Genomic DNA, 22,080 nt, shown 5'->3' with positions numbered 1-22,080 from the left:
TTCAACAGCCCTTCCAGGTCCTTTGCGGCCTCTGAAGAATTACAGTGTCGTTGGCAAACATCAAACTCTTTGTACCTTCTTCCTGATCTTTAATCCCATTTCCAAATTTCCCCCTCATTTCCTTAACTGCTCACTGAATGTACAGAATGAATAACACCGGAGATAAGCTACAATCCCTTCTCAACAACTATTTCCCTTTCACGTGCTTCGAATCCTATAAATTCAGTCCGTTTTAAGTATAAATTGTAAATAAAGTTTCCCTCTATTTCAGTTTTGCGCTAGCATACAAATTTTAAAGAGTTTAGTCCAGCAAAGTTTGTCGAAAGCATTCACTAAATATATAAATATAGTTTTACCTTTCTTCAACACATCTTACAGGATAATCCGTAGGATTAGTATTTGGTCGTGCGTTCCTAAATTTCTTCGGAACCCAAACTGATCTACATCGAGGTCAGCTTCTACCAGTTTTTCCATTCGTCTATAAATAATTCGTGTCAATATAGTGCAGCCATGGCTTACTAAACTGATCATTTGCCTTTTTTGCAGCTGGAACTATTAAATTCTTCCCAAAGTCTGATAGTATTTTTCGTGTCTAGGTTTATTGTCTTTGATTAGTAATGAAAACGTCTCAGGTCATGGATTCGAGTCTCCCCATTCCCTAAATTTTCAATAAAAATCACCACCAATGGTGGCATAAAAAGTTACCGTCGTTCGTCCAGCGGTCTTGTCAAAGAGGGTGGACAAGTGGACTGTCTCAGGACACTGTGAGGAACTGCTCTGAAAAACAGAAGAATCAGGTATGATCAACGGCATGAGGATGCTGGAGGTGACAGAAACTACTGCATTAAAGACACATAATCTCTATCCACAGGGTATATGGAATATAATTGAAAAAGTGTCATGATGATTTCTCCATTGGCGAAAGATTGTGGACTAGCCCTTAATCGGAATACAGGGAAGGGGCCGCCAAAGGGGGGTTGACATTGAGAGAAAGATACCGAATTGAACGGGTAACGTTCTGTGAGTCGGGACGTGGAATGTCAGAAGTTTGTACTTGGTAGGGAAGCTAGAAAATTTGAAAAGGCAATTGCTAAGACTCAATATAGACATAAAGGGGATTAGTGATGTTAAATGGAAAGAAGACGAGCGTTTCTGGTCTGATAGTGTAAGGTAATATCAGGAGCAGCGAGTTACTGTGCACAGTTCAATCAATCAAATCAACACAGACAACAACAATTCTGGAATACATGCCGATGTCGCCAGAGAAGATGAGGAGGTAGGGAAAGTACGTGAGGATAGCGAACGGGTAATTCAGTTTATAAAGGTACATGGAAATGTAATAGTCATGAGGGACTGGGATGTTGTTGCAGGGAAAGGAGTAGAAGAAAGAGTTACGAGAGAATGTGGAGTTGGTAGTAGCAGTGAGAGAGGAGAAAAACTAATTGACTTCTCCAACAAATTTCAGCTAGTAACCGCAAATACGTTGTTTAAAAATCGTACGAGGAGCAAGTATACGTGGAGGTATACTTCCTATAGCTGAATTAGCCATTTCACCAGTCAGCCTGAGAATCATTCAGACTAGTCAGCCAGCATATAGAATGGTGGTCCATCACAATAGTGAATGGTGGGGCAAATAAATAATGCTGGTACTTTTTGATGTCGCAAGCAACGGTGAGTACCTATTTCTCGATTGCAGAGTGATTCATCTTGGAGAGGACTCTGGAAACAAAAGGTATCGTCTTTTCAGCACCTTCGCGAATTTCCACTAAAACCTCAACTAACCAACCACAACCGCCAGCATTTGTGTGAAGTTCTGTCACGGCGTTCTCCTCATAGAATGCTAGGACTGGAGAAGGAAAGATCTTCCCTGCATCTCTTTCCAGAAAATTTGAGGTCTCCCTGCAGTAGTTAAATAGCCCCTGGGTACAGGAGTCCTTCATGAATCGCCGGCAGTAGGGACACATTCTAAGAAAAAGTTACACATAAGGAATGTGCCACACACGCGGAACCGCTCTTATTTTTAGTGGATCGGGACGAACTTCGTCGTGATTCACTAGAAGGCTCAAATTTTTATTTCTTGGGTGGCAAAGGGGCAGTTATTCGAATTTAGGCACTTCAGTACTGTTGTCAGGTAGGTTAGATGTTCTTCGAATGTCTTCTTTGGAAGTCTCATCTACACTCCTGGAAACGGAAAAAAGAACACATTGACACCGGTGTGTCAGACCCACCATACTTGCTCCGGACACTGCGAGAGGGCTGTACTAGCAATGATCACACGCACGGCACAGCGGACACACCAGCAACCGCGGTGTTGGCCGTCGAATGGCGCTAGCTGCGCAGCATTTGTGCACCGCCGCCGTCAGTGTCAGCCAGTTTGCCGTGGCATACGGAGCTCCATCGCAGTCTTTGACACTGGTAGCATGCCGCGACAGCGTGGACGTGAACCGTATGTGCAGTTGACGGACTTTGAGCGAGGGCGTATAGTGGGCATGCGGGAGGCCGGGTGGACGTACCGCCGAATTGCTCAACACGTGGGGCGTGAGGTCTCCACAGCACATCGATGTTGACGCCAGTGGTCGGCGGAAGGTGCACGTGCCCGTCGACCTGGGACCGGACCGCAGCGACGCACGGATGCACGCCAACACCGTAGGATCCTACGCAGTGCCGTAGGGAACCGCACCGCCACTTCCCAGCAAATTAGGGACACTGTTGTTCCTGGGGTATCGGCGAGGACCATTCGCAACCGTCTCCATGAAGCTGGGCTACGGTTCCGCACACCGTTAGGCCGTCTTCCGCTCACGCCCCAACATCGTGCAGCCCGCCTCCAGTGGTGTCGCGACAGGCGTGAATGGAGGGACGAATGGAGACGTGTCGTCTTCAGCGATGAGAGTCGCTTCTGCCTTGGTGCCAATGATGGTCGTATGCGTGTTTGGCGCCGTTCAGGTGAGCGCCACAATCAGGACTGCATACGACCGAGGCACACAGGGCCAACACCCGGCATCATGGTGTGGGGAGCGATCTCCTACACTGGCCGTACACTACTGGTGATCGTCGAGGGGACACTGAATAGTGCACGGTACATCCAAACCGTCATCGCACCCATCGTTCTACCATTCCTAGACCGGCAAGGGAACTTGCTGTTCCAACAGGACAATGCACGTCCGCATGTATCCCGTGCCACCCAACGTGCTCTAGAAGGTGTAAGTCAACTACCCTGGCCAGCAAGATCTCCGGATCTGTCCCCCATTGAGCATGTTTGGGACTAGATGAAGCGTCGTCTCACGCGGTCTGCACGTCCAGCACGAACGCTGGTCCAACTGAGGCGCCAGGTGGAAATGGCATGGCAAGCCGTTCCACAGGACTACATCCAGCATCTCTACGATCGTCTCCATGGGAGAATAGCAGCCTGCATTGCTGCGAAAGGTGGATATACACTGTACTAGTGCCGACATTGTGCATGCTCTGTTGCATGTGTCTATGTGCCTGTGGTTCTGTCAGTGTGATCATGTGATGTATCTGACCCCAGGAATGTGTCAATAAAGTTTCCCCTTCCTGGGACAATGAATTCACGGTGTTCTTATTTCAATTTCCAGGAGTGTAGATAGCAAAGATACATCGTCCATTTAAGATGTCGAAGCAGACTGTCCATCATACATTTGAAACTGTCCATCATATATTTGAACGTGGCTGGACCGTTGCACAGTCCAAATGGCAGAGCTTTGAAGTTAAAGAAGCTATCAACCGTTAAGAAGGCAGTCTTTTCCTCGGCAGCCTAGTCAACCTCGATTTATCACCATTTTGTTCAGTCGTCGATAGCCGAGGCAGGAACGCCATGTGCCATAATTGTTCTCCAGAAGTACAATAGGAGAGAGGTAAGGACTGTCTGAAAGTTCAAAGATGTCATCTTGCAGCGCCATCTCCACCTCCTCACTGACCAGCTATTTGTCAGGTGGTGATACGCTACACGAGCGCTGTCTAACTGGTGGATCATTCCCGGTGTGGATACTGTGTTTTGTCTGGATTTGAAAGCATCGGAAAATTGGCGCAGAATGGTTAACAGACGCTGATGATCTTTGGTCAAGCTAGATCCTATTGACAGTTCGACAGTAGTTTCCTCTTCTGCGTTGTTTGTAGTAGTAGTGGAGGACAAATCTTTATTGTTGGCACTAAGCTGCTTTTCCTGGTCTGGTTCAATTGTCTCTGTGCAAACATCTTTAGAGACGAGTTGTGGCACTTGATGACAGTGTTCCAATTCTCCTTGACCATTTACAATGTTTATGATCGTCACTGGAATTCCTTTTGTGAGGTTAAGTCGCTGTTTGCAGAGACAAAAGATTCACAGTTTAAATGAGCATACCGGCCGCGGTGGTCTAGCGGTTCTGGTGCTGCAGTCCGGAACCGCGGGACTGCTACGGTCGCAGGTTCGAATCCTGCCTCTGGCATGGGTGTGTGTGATGTCCTTAGGTTAGTTAGGTTTAAGTAGTTCTAAGTTCTAGGGGACTTATGACCTGAGATGTTGAGTCCCATAGTGCTCAGAGCCATTTAAATGAGCATCTCGATTGACGACTGGGGCTAGTCTCACTGGTGACGGTGTTATCACAAAGTTTTCAACATAAGCAACATCCTATAAACATTATTGTTATGCCTGAATGTTAGAATAGTTCCGTTAGTCATATCTTCCACAGTCTAAGACTGCTTGTGATGCCTGCAAGAGATACAATCTGAGAATAATATTGTTACTACCTTCAGCTAAAACGACAAATTGTAAGGCTTGTGTTTTGTCATTGATAAGTGTTCTTGCAATGCATGTTCCCCTCGGCTGGACGTATTTCCCAATTTGCGGTTTTCAGTACAGTCGCTTTCGTGTTATGGAACATAGTTTTCTTTAGGCGCCGACAAGAAGCACTGGACATGAAAACTAAGGAAGTCGATGAGTTGACTAGTGTGGCAAAGGAAGCCCATGAGGTGACTAGTGCGTGGACAAGATGGCCACTGACGATGACGTCAGTGAGGTTTCCTGACATCTTGGTGACTGTCGTCCATGGAGGATTTTCATCTACGTCTTCCTCACCACCCTTCGCACATAGTTTTCCGGCCATCGATAATAACGTAGATGTCGTCAGGACGTTTCCCTACACTTCTTTCCTTCCATAGTTTTCCGGAATTCGACAGCTAGGCTAGAGACTGGACCCTGTCGACGCCGACGGAGAATGGCTGTAGCGTGTTGGGGAGCGAGCTTGTCCAGAGTATGGCTACTGACTTCGTCCGTCATGTCGACTACAGCCGTCTGCAGTTGACGGGCGCAATCTGTTGTGGTAGTTGACGTCTTGCGGCGGAATAGTCGCCGAACGTTCTTCTTTTTTCTGCAGATGTGTGCAATGTTTCCACGACGACCACATTGGAAACATGCCAGCTTGTTTCTCTCCATCCCCCAAAACTTTGTTCTTCTACGGAGCGTAATACTTGACCGTGACATTGGTTATACCTGTGTTGGTCGGATGTTGCATTGTGCCGGCTGGTGTGGCCGTGCGGTTCTAGGCGCTTCAGTCTGGAACCGCGTGACCGCTACGGTCGCAGGTTCGAATCCTGCCTCGGGCATGGATGTGTGCGATGTCCTTAGGTTAGTTAGGTTTAAGTCGTTCTAAGTTCTAGGGGACTGATGACCACAGCTGTTAAGTCCCATAGTGCTCAGAGCCATTTGAACCATTTGTTGCATTGTGTTTGACAGCTGCGACGTAAGTCCGAGTTTTTCACGTCCACTCTTCATGCCACGTTCGACTGGGGGCGGAGACCGATACACCTTTCTTCAATATTCTCAGTTACCTCCTGACGTAGGGGGTCGACATTCGTGGCTGTTATCTCTTGCTTACTCGATCCGACGTTTCTAGCTGCCATACATGGCGCGATCTTTTATTATCTGGCGTGTGAGCGAGACGAGATTGTGGCGGTCTTCTACTACCGACATCGAAGCACATTAGGGAATTGTTCACGACTTTATCGTCCGATCTTTTCTACTGTATTTTCTCGATGCGCTGGTACCAGTTATTCGGTCATTGTAACATCTTTTACTAGAAAAGCTTGGTGCATGTGTTCTGTGACTCCTTTCATCAATTTTGAGATTTTGTCATCTTCTGTCAAAATTCTGTGTGTACGATTGTGTCTTCACACATGGCTTTGGGCCCCGTTCTTCACTTGTTCTACCACTAACCTGAATTGATGCCGACTGCAGCCAATCATTTTCTTCAGTTCGTCCCCGAATTCATGCCAGGTACTGAGTTTCTAGTCATTTTTGTCGAACAACGGCTTGGCTGTGCCCTCCAACTAAAAGCAGACATTTACCAAACTCATCACATCATACCACCTGTTGTATTTGGCGAATAGGTAGAGTCCTTTCAGCCATTTAGTCGGGTCCTGACTGGAATATACTGGTGTGCAGCCGTATTACCGCTGGTTTGAATCTATTGGTCTCCTGAATATACGATCCATGGGAACGATGCATTACTGGAATTCTGGTTCCTGTCCGTGTAGGCGACGACTTTTACGTTGCCTATTTGACGCCAGGGTGATGTAGGTGTTTTGTGGTAACTGATGTCTCCACTAATCAATGCCAAGTTGAAACCGCAATCAAGTCCCAGACTGAAAGCAGAGGAGTCAACTATGTACAACATACTGAAAGTGCTTTCGAACACCAACTGACAGCCACAACAGAACTGAGCTCTTGGACGGATAGTGTTACTATTTATACAAATATCGAATGTTCCAGTATGAACAAGCATCACCGACATAAGAAATTTCAAGAACCTTCCAGAAACAATAAATACTAAATAAATAACTGACATTTGTTGGGTGTGGATCGCCAGCGACCGACGCAACCCGATACTTCACAAGGTTTGCCTCCCTGCTAGTGGCAATATTTCTGCAATAAAAAGCGCCGGGTGAAGCCTATATAATTTGGAGATGACTTTTGTTTCATCTTTGTTTCGTAACGCTCTTTCATACCGACAGATGTGTATGTACATAAATGCTATAGAATCTACATTCCTATTCTATTTTCGGATGATTTTCAATGCGCTTTTAAAAAGATTACATTGTACATCGGGTACTGGAAAAAAGTAATAAATTAGTGTAACCGAATCATTTGAAAGCTATCGCTTTAAAACGAGAAACATCAAATACTTTCCCGAATGTTTCTTATTCACTTGTGTTTGAAACGAACTCTATCAACTGACACTCTTCCCAATTTTATGTTACAATATTTATGTCAGTACTCATCATGGATTTGGAGAAGGATTAATTAATTTTTTTAATGGAATGATCTTCCTTTAATATATTTGTGAGATTCTTGCACCGCTAGGCTCCACTACTGGTTCGCAACTCCGATGTATCAACTGTGTTGATCTCTACAAGCGTGGTAATAAAGATCATCTAAAAACCCAATGGAAGATAATTTTTGTTTCAGTGTGGAAGTGGATGGTTAACGCCAGAACAGCATTTTAACATAGAACATGTATTGGTAGGGCATTCGAGAATAGTCAAAGTTCTTCTGTTCTGTATGCGGATGCTAAAAACAAGTAATATATCACCGGTGTCAAAAGTTATATAAAAGCGAATTGGGTAAGGTGAAAAACGAAAAAGATTTATTTAGAAAAATGTGGTTGGTTGCTCACTGACAGAGACAATAAAAACTGAAATAAAAAACCGTGCCAGCCACTCAGGGGCGCTGAAATATCCTTTCTAATAGTTTAGATACAACTCTGTGTAGAACACAGTAAATATATTTTAAATATTTCTTACGTTATTGCTACCTAAAGCAGACTGCAAATCGGTATCTTGGCTTGTTCTCTTTCCAAACATAAAATACTGACTGTGGGGTACTTATCTCCCACCGAACAAGGTGTCCTTTGTGTAAGTTACTGAAAGCAGCCGAAGTTCAATAGAAAAGTGAATACGTTTAGTACGAATTGAACCGATAATATTTTAAGGTAGAGCTAACTGCAGTAAATTCATCTGTGAAACTGCTCGCAAAAGGCAAACAAACTTTAATAGAAAAGTAAATATGCTTAGTATGAATGGTTTGAATAATATTTCAGAATAAAGCTAAGTGCTCTTACGATAAAATCAGTTGTGAACCCGCTTACTGGAAGCAGAAATACAGGACTGCACAGAATGCACGAGCCAGAAACGAAAAAAGGAAGGAACAGCGGCTAGGGGGAAGTCATTATAAGTACAAAGACAGTGCGGCAAGGATATTGCAAAACTTTTTTGGGGAATAAATTGGGATAGTATGTGTTCGTAATACGTAAGTGCCGACATAAAATCAGTCCTAAGAGCAGAGGAAAGAGCATTCATTTGTACAGAAAAAAGAACGTAAATTTGCAATGTGTAGCGGAATATACTTCGGGTTTTTAAATTGTTTGAATGATATAATTTCGCTTGCAGCAATCATTTTTTATTGGGTATACGCCTGCGTAATTTCAGTCTTATCCATTGTGAAGTATCCTATAAAATGGAGGCACCAAACAAAAAAAAAAATGTTCAAATATTTGTGAAATCTTATGGGACTTAACTGCTAAGGTCATCAGTCCCTAAGCTTACACACTACTTAACCTAAATTATCCTAAGGACAAACACACACACCAATGCCCGAGGGAGGTCTCGAACCTCCGCCGGGACCAGCCGCACTGTCCATGACTGCAGCGCCTCAGACCGCTCGGCTAATCCCGCGCGGCGGAGGCACCAAACATTCAGTGTATTAACCATCACTTAAAAGTGCATAATAAGTCAGATTTTCGAATAGACTTTACAAAAAATCATCGATGACACATTATGCTATACAAGTCTCTCCACCTGTATTTAAATAGCATCCACCGGCATTGTGCTTGTGAGTGCAGGCGTCGTATTTGTCATAAAATTGAAATCACTGGTCCCATTAGTTCTGGTGTGTGTGTGTCAAAGTTTTCAAAAATATACTTTTTTCACGTCCCATTGCATTCAACACACACATTATGAGACACGATATACTAACTTAAAACAATAGCCAAGGTATGCAATTTACCAGTGTAATATCTAAAATGAAATGATTTGTATTCTTAGAGTTATACACTGAAGTACAAAATATAAAAAATAAAACCACCACAACTTGTTATTATATGGCTCGCTATACAAAGTGTGTCACAGTTCTGTTGGCACTGCTTGTTTGAAATTACAAACTACGGTGCTATGTCGTTGCGAAATGCGATGGTACGATGTTTGTAGTTTCAACAACAGCCATGTAGAATGTCAAAACGCTAGCATCGCTGCAGCAGTTGTCCTGCTCGCGAATGTAAACAGTACGCGCCTCACACTCGTAGGAAAAATGGCAGTGGAGCAGCGAGGCAACATCAAGTTTTGTGTAAAGTTTCGTGTATGTGGACGACAATTCGTCGAATTCGACACGAATACCGAGAGGCAGGTTACTGGTCGCTCCTCCATGATAATGTCCCAGCCCACAAAGATCGTGCGCCAGTTTTTGGCCATCAAATGCGTCCCAGTCTGAATTACCTGCCGTATTCGTCGGATTTGGCCACAGCCGACATCCGGTTGTTCCTCAAATTGAAGTTGGCAATGACCACCTTTACGACGCTATTAACGACATAAAATAACTGCAATAATGTACTAAATGCAGTCCCAAAAAAAGACTACAGTGACAGTTTGAAAACACTTTTAAAAAAATTTCACCAGTGTATTGGATCAGGAGGAGACCATTTTGTCATATCCACAGTCCTATCGAAACTGGGACCCACTGTGTATGGTCTCTCCTATTGTAGCCACATAGGCCTATCACCATAGCAACGACTGCCCATCCCTTGGCTCTGCAATGTGTCATCGCAGAACGAGCGCAAAATTGTCCAGATTTTTCAATTCACAAGTCTTATTGTTCATTTAAAAGTGCATCAGACTTGTCCCTTAGGTGGGTATAAATTTCTATCCCCTCCATGACGTCCATTTTCTACCTTAACCAAAATCTGTAATGATTCACTAATACTAGGTTCTTTTTGCTTAGAATCCTTTGGGTGTGCAGCAAAGGTGGAGGTACAACTGTTATTTCTCATCGTTAGCCCTTTAACTCTTTCCTAGCATATTTTAAAATTCGACTTGTTCATATGTTTCACTTTGAAGTAACTGGCAATACGTGTTATTGGGTAACTGATAATTGCAGAATGAGGTTTTCACTCTGCAGCGGAGTGTGCGCTGACATGAAACTTCCTGACAGATTAGAACTGTGTGCCAGATCGAGACTCGAACTCAGGACCTTTGCCTTTCGCGTGCAAGTGCTCTACCAACTGAGCTACCCAAGCACGACTCAGGACCTGTCCTCTCAGCTTCAGTTCTGCCAGTACCTCGTCTCATACCTTCCAAACTTCACAGAAGCTGCGAACCGTGCAGAACTAGCACTCCTGGAAGAAAGGATACTGCGGAGACATGGCTTAGCCACAGCCTAGGGTATGTTTCCAGAACGAGATTTTCACTCTGCAGCGGAGTGTGCGCTGATATGAAACTTACTGGCAGATTAAAACTGTGTGCCGGCCGAGAGTCAGTTGGTAGGGCACTTGCCCGCGAAAGGCAAAGGTCCTGAGTTCGAGTCTCAGTCCAGCACACAGTTTTAATTTGTGAGGAAGTTTCAACTGATAATTATCTTAGATCAAAATTGTGCAGTCGTATAGTCAGTTAAGCGAAAATGACTGATGCATGCGACACTGAGTCATTTAAGCAATTCATCGCACTACTGACCTAGTCTCAGTGAAGATCATATACATCGGGTAGTACTATTGTTTCTGCATTTTCGTATTCAGTTCCCGAATGCTGCAGGGGGAAAACGACAGTGGTAAGCTTCCAAATGAAAGTGAGTTTGTCAGAACTTTGCGACAGTCGTTTCGCGAGATATGTCTCGTAATAAAATAACACATTTTGTTGGAACGGATGCAACACTATCCAGTTAAATTAATCTGATCACCTAAAAAAAAGTCTGAATAAACACATCTTACAGAGTGGACAGCTGCTAAAGGATCAAGAAGAGCTGCACTTAGTTTCTTGGTTGAGGATCCATGGCACGAACAGCACTATCGATCAGATCCCACAGATTATCGATTGGGTTTTAATACGAAGAGTTTGGTGCCCAGAAGGGTACGGTAAACTCATCCTTGCGCTTATCAAACCACTCACATACGTAGCGAGCTATGTGGCACGTTGCATTGTCCTTCTGGTAGATGCCATTTTGCCGAGCAAAAGTAAATTTCATGTAGAGGTGAACGTGGTCCCCAAGGATAGATGCATCCTTGTGTTCATCCACTCTGCCTTCCAGAATAACGATAGCACCCACCAAGTGCCTCGAAAACATACCCAAGACCATACACTCTGACGACTGTTGCTGGGTGTTTGCTCTCAGTCGTTTCAGGCTCTGACCGATAGAGCATAAAACGTGATTCATCCGAAAAGGCCGTCTTTCACTTCTGAGTGACCGTCCAATTGCGATATTGGTGTCCAAATTCCAGCATTCGTCGCCGATGAATAGCAGTCAGCTTGGGTGCATGAACCAGCCGCCTGTTGCAGAGACCCACACGCAGCAGTGTTCGCTAACAGTCGTTGATGAGACGCTGTTGGTAGCCTCGTGGCTCATCTGAGCGGTAAGCTGCCCATAAGTGGCACGTGCACATTTCCTCAGCCGTATTCGACGCCTGTTCTCTACGACTCATGGTGCCCCGGCGCCGGTTTTGGATAGCGCCATTTTACCAGGCACGGTGTACTTTAAATACGTCTGCATGCGAACAGTTTACAGACTTAACCGTTTCGATGATGCTGCCGCCCGTGGCCCAGAAGCCAGTGATCACGCCCTTTTGGACATGAGATAGATCGTTCCGTTTCCGCATTACGACAACGACTGCACTGTTGCCTGTGTCCCCTCAACACGCTTTATACACCCTCCACTGCTAGTACTACCACCAGTCCTCTGTGAGTGGTTATTGCACGTTGACATCGAACACAGGCGGTGGTCACATTAATGTGATTGGACTGTTTATGTTAACAGTAGGTATACTTTTGAAGCATGTACCACTGGAATTGGATCGTAAGGAAATGTCATTTTCTTCTTTCCTTTACATATTCTCTATCGCCTCTGCTAATCCTGCTTATGGCGGCCGTTGTTCTAGGCGCTTTTACCTGGAAACGCGCGACCGGTACGGTCGCAGGTTCGAATCCTGCCTCGGGCAGGGATGTGTGTGACGTCCTTAGGTTCGTTAGGTTTAAGTAGTTCTAAGTTCTAGGGGAATGATGACCTCCAATGCTAGGTCCCGTAGTGATCAGAGCCATTTGAACCATTTGCCTAGTAAGTGTCCCAAACTGTGAGCCATACGTAAAAATAGGTCAAATGTGGCATTTTTAAGGTGCCGTTTACGTAGCTGATGTTCTGGCGTAACCACAAAATCCGGAACGATGCAAAACGAACAGCCAATGGTGCACGGAATCAGATCGAGCTGCGCCAGGCGTGCCCTGTGCAATAGCTGCATATAAACGCAGCCTCTCGCTAGCGACATTTGCTGTAAACAAAGTTAAGTATTGTCAGTTTGCTTTCTGGAAATAAAATTAGTAATATTACTTGTTTGAAATTGTTGTACAGCATTCCGAGAACGCTGCATCCCGCAGGCAACGTGGGCAACACCCCACAGTTGAGATACATTTCCTTGGGATTCTTTCATTTACTTTTGCTCTGTCAGTTGCTATTCCTGTAACTTTAAATCGCCCCGGACTAATCACACAGAAATTTCAATATCGTCACGATTTATAGTGACTGTTTACACACTTATAACTGTGCAATGATGGATCTGATCACTTCCTTACATTTAGCTATGTTTAATATCAACGACCAATCATTGCGTTACTACATCATTGCATGTTGGTTCTCCAGCATTCCGTAACCATTGAGGCTTGACTGATTGTTACCTAGACGATGTGGTACACTAATTGTGAAAGCATGCTTTTAATAATAACTTAGAAATACTACTTTTGTTGATGAACACTGATACAGAACATACAACTACTCAGATGAAGTTTGTTGTCCGTTTTTGGCAACGCAACATTTGGAGTTTTTGTAGGCCACAAGTGCGGCGCTCACAACGAATACTCACGCACGACTCCTTAACAATAACACTCTGCCCTCTCGAGAGAGGCTGCTGTAGACTGCAAGGCGAGCAGCGATACTGAAGTGCGTTTACATTCTCGGGCAGAACTATTTTGGAATTCTAGAAGAGTATTGCGAAAAACAAGAAAACTCAGCCCACGAGGTAATGTAGATCGGAGAGGAGGGGGGGAGGCGAGAGGGTTGGGCACCGGGAACCAAGAACACATTCTTAGGTGGTAAATGACACAGCTGAGATAATACGAAGATCGAAGAATTGGAGAAAATGCCAAAGTATGTTTCATACAAGTGGAATTCATACACTACGTATGTCAGTACACCTACCGCACAGCCCGTCACGAGAAATATAATTACAATATACAATTTTCATACCTATAGCATGACATAAATGTAATGGAATTTAAGACGAGGAAAGCTAGTAAAATTCAGTGAACATCTTATTATTACAGTGAAAACTTTATTAAAATTCCATACTGTATAACAAAACATTACTACTAAAATGCGGTGACTGTTGTCTGTCTGTTTGCAGGTTCAGTCTCAGCGGCCTCTGTAAAAGCATTCCACGGTGCAACACACAATCAGATATGCATTTCCACTTCGAGGAAGTGGAATTACCTAGGATATGAAAAACTTATAGGTACTACATAATATATCACTTTGTTAAAGAGTCCTTGTCTCATAGATATCAAAATGCCACTGAAAGTCCATAAAAAAATTTTAACATACACTGAGTCGCTATTAAGAGAATATCAGAGTAAAAGAAAAACCTAGAGAACCTAATTTTCATGTATACTGCAAATCTGTATCACAATAAATAGCAACTGAAGTCCATAAATACTGTGGTCACTATGCATTTTCACAATGATGTGACCTGTTCTCCACAAGCTGTTCACTAGCTCAACAGTATTTGGACAGTCGATGTCTGTAATATGGAATGGATCCCCGTACTAATGATGAATCCTTTGCTTCTCACCAAGTGAGGTGGTGCCGTGGTTAGTACACCGGAATGACATATGAACGATAACAGTTCATATCTGCATCTGACCATCAAGATTTAGTTTTTCTGTGATTTCCCTATTTCATTCCAATCAAATGCGTAGATTACCTTTGAAAAGGGCATGATCGTTTCCCTTCCATGTTATGTCCTTTTGTAATCAGAGCTTGTCTCTGTCTCTCATGCCTGTACTGTCGATGAGATGTTAAACTCTAAATTTCCTTTAATATCTCATAGTTCACATTACTTGAATGCGTATGTGTTTTAATCAGTTCAAGGCACCATACTCCATATTTTATGGACTGTGCTAATCTGTGATGGTGTTGTTTTATCTGTTGGGCCTTCGTACTTAACATTTCCATTACCAGATCTATCTTTTCATCCCATGTTCGCTCTATGGCTGGAGAACTAGTTAAAATATCCGAAAATATACAGGGTGTTACAAAAAGGTACGGCCAAACTTTCAGGAAACATTCCTCACACACAAAGAAAGAAAATATGTTATGTGGACATGTTAGAGGTCATTTCATTACTTCTCTTCAAATCACATTAATCATGGAATGGAAACACACAGCAACAGAACGTACCAGCGTGACCTCAAACACTTTGTTACAGGAAATGTTCAAAATGTCCTCCGTTAGCGAGGATACATGCATCCACCCTCCGTCGCATAGAATTCTTGATGCGAAGATGCAGCCCTGGAGAATAGCGTATTGTATCACAGCCGTCCACAATACGAGCACGAAGAGTCTCTAAATTTAGTACCGGGGTTGCGTAGACAAGAGTTTTCAAATGCCCCCATAAATGAAAGTCAAGAGGGTTGAGGTCAGGAGAGCGTGGAGGCCATGGAATTGGTCCGTCTCTACCAATCCGTCGGTCACCGAATCTGTTGTTGAGAAGCGTACGAACACTTCGACTGAAATGTGCAGGAGCTCCACCGTGCATGAACCACATGTTGTTTCGTACTTGTAAAGGCACATGCTCTAGCAGCACAGGTAGAGTATCCCGTATGAAATAATGATAACATGCTCCATTGAGCGTAGGTGGAAGAACATGGGGCCCAATCAAGACATCGCCAACAATGCCTGCCCAAACGTTCACAGAAAATCTGTGTTGATGACGTGATTGCACCATTGCGTGCGGATTCTCGTCAGCACACACATGTTGATTGTGAAAATTTACAATTTGATCACGTTGGAATGAAGCCCCATCCGTAAAGAGAACATTTGCACTGAAATGAGGATTGACACATTGTTGGATGAACCATTCGCAGAAGTGTACCCGTGGAGGCCAATCAGCTGCTGATAGCGCCTGCACACGCTGTACATGGTATGGAAACAACTGGTTCTCCCGTAGCACTCTCCATACAGTGACGTGGTCAACGTTACCTTGTGCAGCAGCAACTTCTCTGACGCTGACATTAGGGTTATCGTCAACTGCACGAAGAATTGCCTCGTCCATTGCAGGTGTCCTCGTCGTTATAGGTCTTCCACAGTCGCGAGTCATAGGCTGGAATGTTCCGTGCTCCCTAAGACGCCGATCAATTGCTTCGAACGTCTTCCTGTCGGGACACCTTCGTTCTGGAAATCTGTCTCGATACAAACGTACGGCCACACGGCTATTGCCCCGTGATAATTCATACATCAAATGGGCATCTGCCAACTCCGTATTTGTAAACAATGCACTGACTGCAACACCACGTTCGTGATGAACACTAACCTGTTGATGCTTCGTACTGATGTGCTTGATGCTAGTAGTGTAGAGCAATGAGTCGCATGTCAACACAAGCACCGAAGTCAATATTACATTCCTTCAATTGGGCCAACTGGCGGTGAATCGAGGAAGTACAGTACATACTGACGAAACTAAAATAAGCTCTAACATGGAAATTAAGCGTTTCCGGACGCATGTCCACATAACATCTTTTCTTTATTTGTGTGTGAGGAATGTTTCCTGAAAGTTTGGCCGTACCTTTTTGTAACACCCTGTATATGTATGGTGCTTGATTAAGAAAAATTTCACATGGTCCGAATCCAGTAGCATGCTGTTTATCACGCCTTTCAGAGTCCTCTAAACAGTCCATACATGTACTGTGATTGTGGTGGATATACATAAAACAAATGTGGTTCATGTCCTTCAAAACTTTCTCTGCTGGATTACAGGCAAACCGATATTTAGTTATTAAGATACATTCTGTGCTCTTCCTCTGTGGCATCCCCTCCCACTCTTTTGGAATGTGATGAGGACCGTTATCAGTCAGAACCCGCTTTAGTTAGCATACATTTGTAAAATAACGGTATTCCTTGAACACTTTACAGTACCATCGTAAGTTGTATGGAATTCGCGTGTTATTTAGGCAAGCTCGAGTAAATCTATGGCTACAATATCCTTGACACCTTTGGATGCAGAGATCCTAGGTGTGTAACAGTTACTGTCTTCGCCTTTATACATCACACATACAAAGATTCCTAAGAATCTCTTTTCAGATTTGTATACCACACCAGTTTCCCAATACCGGTTTCAAGGATATATAGTCTCGAACCTTGCGGTGACTCATTCAAGCTCTGATATGGAATGTTCTGATGAGTTCTGAAGAAGTGCACATGTGTTCGATTCTCTAACTGTTACAGTGGGGGTGATTGTCATCTCAGTGACATATCACGTGAAGGTAGAATGTATGCATTTCATAATAACTGAGACATATATTTGCTGATGATCACTTTTGTAGAATGTACAACTTCTACAATTAAATTTTTGACTGTTTTTGGGAACATAACAGTAGTTTTTGTAGTCCACATGCCCAGCAACACCCATAGCTCCTACAAGGAAAACTCACATATGATTCTCTAGCAGCCGAACACCACACTCTCCAGAAAGCCAACTATCAATTCTGAGGCGACCAGTAACACTAAAGTAAACATACAACCCTTCACTGCTGATGAAGTTCAGATGGTTCAAATGGCTCTGAGCACTATGGGACTTAACTTCTGAGGTCATCAGTCCCCTAGAACTCACAACTACTTAAACCTAACTAACCTAAGGACATCACACACATTCATGCCCGAGGCAGGATTCGAACCTGCGACCGTAGCGGTCACGCGGTTCCAGACTGTAGAGCCTAGAACCGCTCGGCCACTTAGGCCGGCGCTGATGAAGACATGGCAAAGAAGTGGCGTTTATGTATCAGATGCTTGTGTACAAGGTGAATTTGCTAAATAGGGTCAAACTGCTGGGAATGATTCCTGTAAGAGTAAGCAGAAAAACAAATGTGAACACATCAGGGAGGGAGAATGCCCTGTTCATACTAGTGTTTAGCTGCACACTCAAGTGGGCAGTGCTGTTATCCATGAGATTTGTCAAAATCCATATCACTTACAAAGCATGCAGAACTTCACTTTGTCTGTATGGCACCCTGTTGAGTGTGGACTCTACTTGCATCGTGGATCTGATGTTATCATGGATGCTGTTAATGTGGTTAAAAAATTCTTCCAGCTTTTCACGCCGACGGGACTAGATATCGACTGTGTCGTCGTCGACATAACAATAAAAGCAACTAGGCTATGCAGGAGTGGTGTCCACGATCTCAAAGTGCTCCATGAAGAGAATTTCTAACACCGCTCTCAATAAAGACGGTAGCCAGGAGTTAAGCACAGCTTGGAATCCGGCTAACGCAAAGTTGAAGCGGGCGCGGCAAGAGAGCAACGAAAACATTACCATATATGGCATTGGAGCGAGCACCGGTGATCTTACTGAAGACAACGTGGCTATATGGGAACGGCAGCATAAATCATTCGACAGTCACCGCTTGACAGCGGCCGAGGAGAACTCGGCCGAAAGCTCGTGGATTTTAAACCACTGGACGCCGCTGGAAGTCCGAGAAAATTTTATCAGTATATATATAATAGCGGAAGTATGCAGTCGTATATGAAATAGGAATGCAGACAGAATGGGATGATAACAGTCAACCTGCTTTGTCACAAATCTACCATTGAACTCTGTTTAAATCTTTCTCTAATTGTACAAGTGCTGTAAACGTCATTCTACCTGCTAAGTCGTAGCATCAGTAGTGTTGTCTTGCGTGTTCTTTCATTTCTGATTTTTCTCGATGACTGCATCTACCAATCTTTCAGTTTTTCTGGAAATAATTCGTGTAAGTTATTATTCGTAAACGTATATCGCATTGCCTACGGCACGATAGTTAATGACAGTGCCTTAAGAGTTGTGTAACTTGGTATGTTACCAAGTTACTAGCCAGCTCGATACTATGCAAGGGCTGTGGAGTGAGTGCCCTAATCGATCAGCGGCTGGCTGGGTTTGCCACCCATACTCGACGCAAAGTAGAATGCAGAGTGCTAGGCGCCCTGGTCGCACACAGTTACGGCAGCCCTGGCTGCTTTGCCCAGTCGCCCGCAGTAGGCGCTGGACTCAGGTGGGGCTGCATTTGCATGCGCCGTTCGCCTGCAGTGTTGGTGTGAGGGGGCGTTGCTGCGAGGCGTCAGCTGCCGCCGCATCAACTTAGCTTCGGCTCTGCGCTTCCAATAGTCGATCAGCCGACGCGCTTCCACCTGTTGCCACGGCCTCTGGCTCCTGCGTCGCCACCCACAGCACGCACTACACGTTCGTTACACAGACAACAAATCTCCCGAGACTTTCCTTTAAACGCTGCGCTTCAGATTCGCTCAAAACAACGGGTTGAAGGCTTTCTTTGCTTTTATTTCTTTTGCTAGTGACCCTTAAGTGTTGGCACACGTTGCAACGAAATTGCATCACACACATACACACACACACACACACACACACACACACACACACACACACACACACACATATATATATATATATATATATATATATATATATATATATATTACTTTGGTACATGCACAATAATCACAACGTTTATATTGACCGAGATGATGAGGGAAGGACATGTTTATTAAATGGGACGCTGTACTTTCTTTGCAATCATTCGTCCGCTCTGGAAAAGAAGCGTATAGTGATGTAACGCATGTTGCTATTGTGATTCAAATTTGCTACCCGTTATATTGTGAAAAGTACAGGGCTATTACAAATGATTGAAGCGATTTCATAAATTCACTATAGCTCCATTCATTGACATATGGTCACGACACACTACAGATACATACAAAACTCATAAAGTTTTGTTCGGCTGAAGCCGCACTTCAGGTTTCTGCCGCCAGAGCGCTCGAGAGCGCAGTGAGACAAAATGGCGACAGGAGCCGAGAAAGCGTATGTCGTGCTTGAAATGCACTCGCATCAGTCAGTCATAACAGTGCAACGACACTTCAGGACGAAGTTCAACCAAGATCCACCAAGTGCTAACTCCATTCGGCGATGGTATGCGCAGTTTAAAGCTTCTGGATGCCTCTGTAAGGGGAAATCAATGGGTCGGCCTGCAGTGAGCGAAGAAACGGTTGAACGCGTGCGGGCAAGTTTCACACGTAGCCCGGGAAGTCGACGAATAAAGCAAGCAGGGAGCTAAACGTACCACAGTCCCACCCGGTCTCCATCTCTCCATCCTCCTTACCCTCTCCCAAGGTGGCTTCCGCCAGCTCCCCCTCCCTGATGATGTCCTCGTCCCCTCCATCTACCCCTCCTATCGACTTTGATCCTGTCCCACCCCACACTTCCGGTGTCCTTTCCTTTCGGCACCCTCCCTCCCTTCTCTTCTCCTCCCTTCTCTTTCCTTTTCCCCCATCCCCTCCCTCCACCCCTCTTCCCCAGGGCTTCCCCTCCCCCTTCCTCCCTCCCCCCTATCTCCCCTGCCCGTGGCATCCCTGCTCTCCCCTCTCGCGTCCCACTCCCCTTCCTCCTCCTCCTCTCTTGGCAGGTCCCCGGAGTCGCCGCATAGTGAACATTCGCGCGCCGGAGATCATCGCCTTCTGTGTCTCCTGTGTGTGACGTCGTTTAGTGTTTTTGGTGTCCGCCGTCCCGCTACTACGTTCATTGTGCCGTCGGATTCATCAGTGTTCTGTGCGCCATGTCAACGTGTTTTCAGTGTTGTTATCGTCACGTGTGAACGACTCCGTGTTTTTTTGTGTTTCTGTGACCTCTCTCTTTTGCCCGTCACTACGTTCATTATCATTCTCCGTTCTTATACTATTGTAATCACTATGGCTGAAGAGTGGTGTAGTGTGCCGCTGCCAGCCTGCCTGATTTGTACAGGTATTAAAATAACAATAAAGTAAAAAAAAAAGTACCACAACCGACGGTTTGGAAAATCTCACGGAAAAGGCTAAAGCAGAAGCCTCACCGTTTACAATTGCTACAAGCCCTGACACCCGATGACAAAGTCAAACGCTTTGAATTTTCGGCGCGGTTGCAACAGCTCATGGAAGAGGATGCGTTCAGTGCGAAACTTGTTTTCAGTGATGAAGCAACATTTTTTTTCTTAATGGTGAAGTGAACAGACACAATGTGCGAATCTGGGCGGTAGAGAATCCTCACGCATTCGTACAGCAAATTCGCAATTCACCAAAAGTTAACGTGTTTCGTGCAATCTCACGGTTTAAAGTTTACGGCCCCTTTTTCTTCTGCGAAAAAAACGTTACAGGACACATGTATCTGGACATGCTGGAAAATTGGCTCATGCCACAACTGGAGACCTACAGCGCCGACTTCATCTTTCAACAGGATGGTGCTCCACCGCACTTCCATCATGATGTTCGGCATTTCTTAAACAGGAGATTGGAAAACCGATGGATCGGTCGTGGTGGAGATCATGATCAGCAATTCATGTCATGGCCTCCATGCTCTCCCGACTTAACCCCATGCGATTTCTTTCTGTGGGGTTATGTGAAAGATTCAGTGTTTCAACCTCCTCTACCAAGAAACGTGCCAGAACTGCGAGCTCGCATCAACGATGCTTTCGAACTCATTGGTGGGGACATGCTGCGCCGAGTGTGGGAGGAACTTGATTATCGGCTTGATGTCTGCCGAATCACTAAAGGGGCACATATCGAACATTTGTGAATGCCTAAAAAAACTTTTTGAGTTTTTGTATTTGTGTGCAAAGCATTATGAAAATATCTCAAATAATAAAGGTATTGTAGAGCTGTGAAATCGTTTCATTCATTTGTAATAACCCTGTATTTCAATCATTGGCAGCGGAAACAATTCAACCGACATTGTCGAATACATATTGACAGCATGTTTGACTTGGAGCAGTCTCGTCAAGTGTGGTAGACAGTTGACAGCTTCGGCTTTTGAGCTTTTTTACATAATAATGCACTTAAAAAGTGCAAATAAGGGTAGGTATTTCGTCTACTGGGGGGGGGGGGGGGAAGGGGGGAGTATATTCCGTCTTTAAACTGGAAAGAGAGCGCAACCTCATGGTGATGGAAGTTTTTCGGAAGAAAGCTCCAGCTGATGTAGAGGATGACTTATTAATTTCCCCTCTAGCAGTGTAGAACATTGTACACAGATTTACGTGGAATTGTCCATATCTGTTTATTGTTTTGGTTTTATTCATAACTTTGCATTCCATTGAGTGTTAAAGCAGTTTGCGAAAAATAATCACCATCTGGCATGTATGGACACTTCGTCGTCAGTAATTCACAAGGCGCGTTGCGGAATGTCAGTGTAACATTTGCTTAACGTAGTGGGATAGAGGCAGTGGCGACTCGCATGCTCGCTCTTCAGTTTTAAGGTCTATGACGGAGAGAAGTGCATGTCCACTGTCGAGTGACATACCTTTCCCTCACACTTCTACTCTCGACCACCGCCCTCCCACCCAGTTGACACCTCAGAATATGGTTCTACTTTACTTAGATGGTGTACACACATTTATTTTGTCCTTTACCCACTTGATTTGAGAAAAAAACATTAATTGTAAACCATTAAAACAAAATTTTAATGATCTACTATTTTTCCATCCGCTACAACACGGAAACTA

The sequence above is a fragment of the Schistocerca cancellata genome, chromosome 7 (genome assembly GCF_023864275.1).
Source record: "Schistocerca cancellata isolate TAMUIC-IGC-003103 chromosome 7, iqSchCanc2.1, whole genome shotgun sequence".
In the NCBI taxonomy this organism is placed as follows: domain Eukaryota; kingdom Metazoa; phylum Arthropoda; class Insecta; order Orthoptera; family Acrididae; genus Schistocerca; species Schistocerca cancellata.
The sequence above is the reverse complement of the archived record's forward strand: the minus strand, read 5'-3'. Positions refer to the sequence as shown.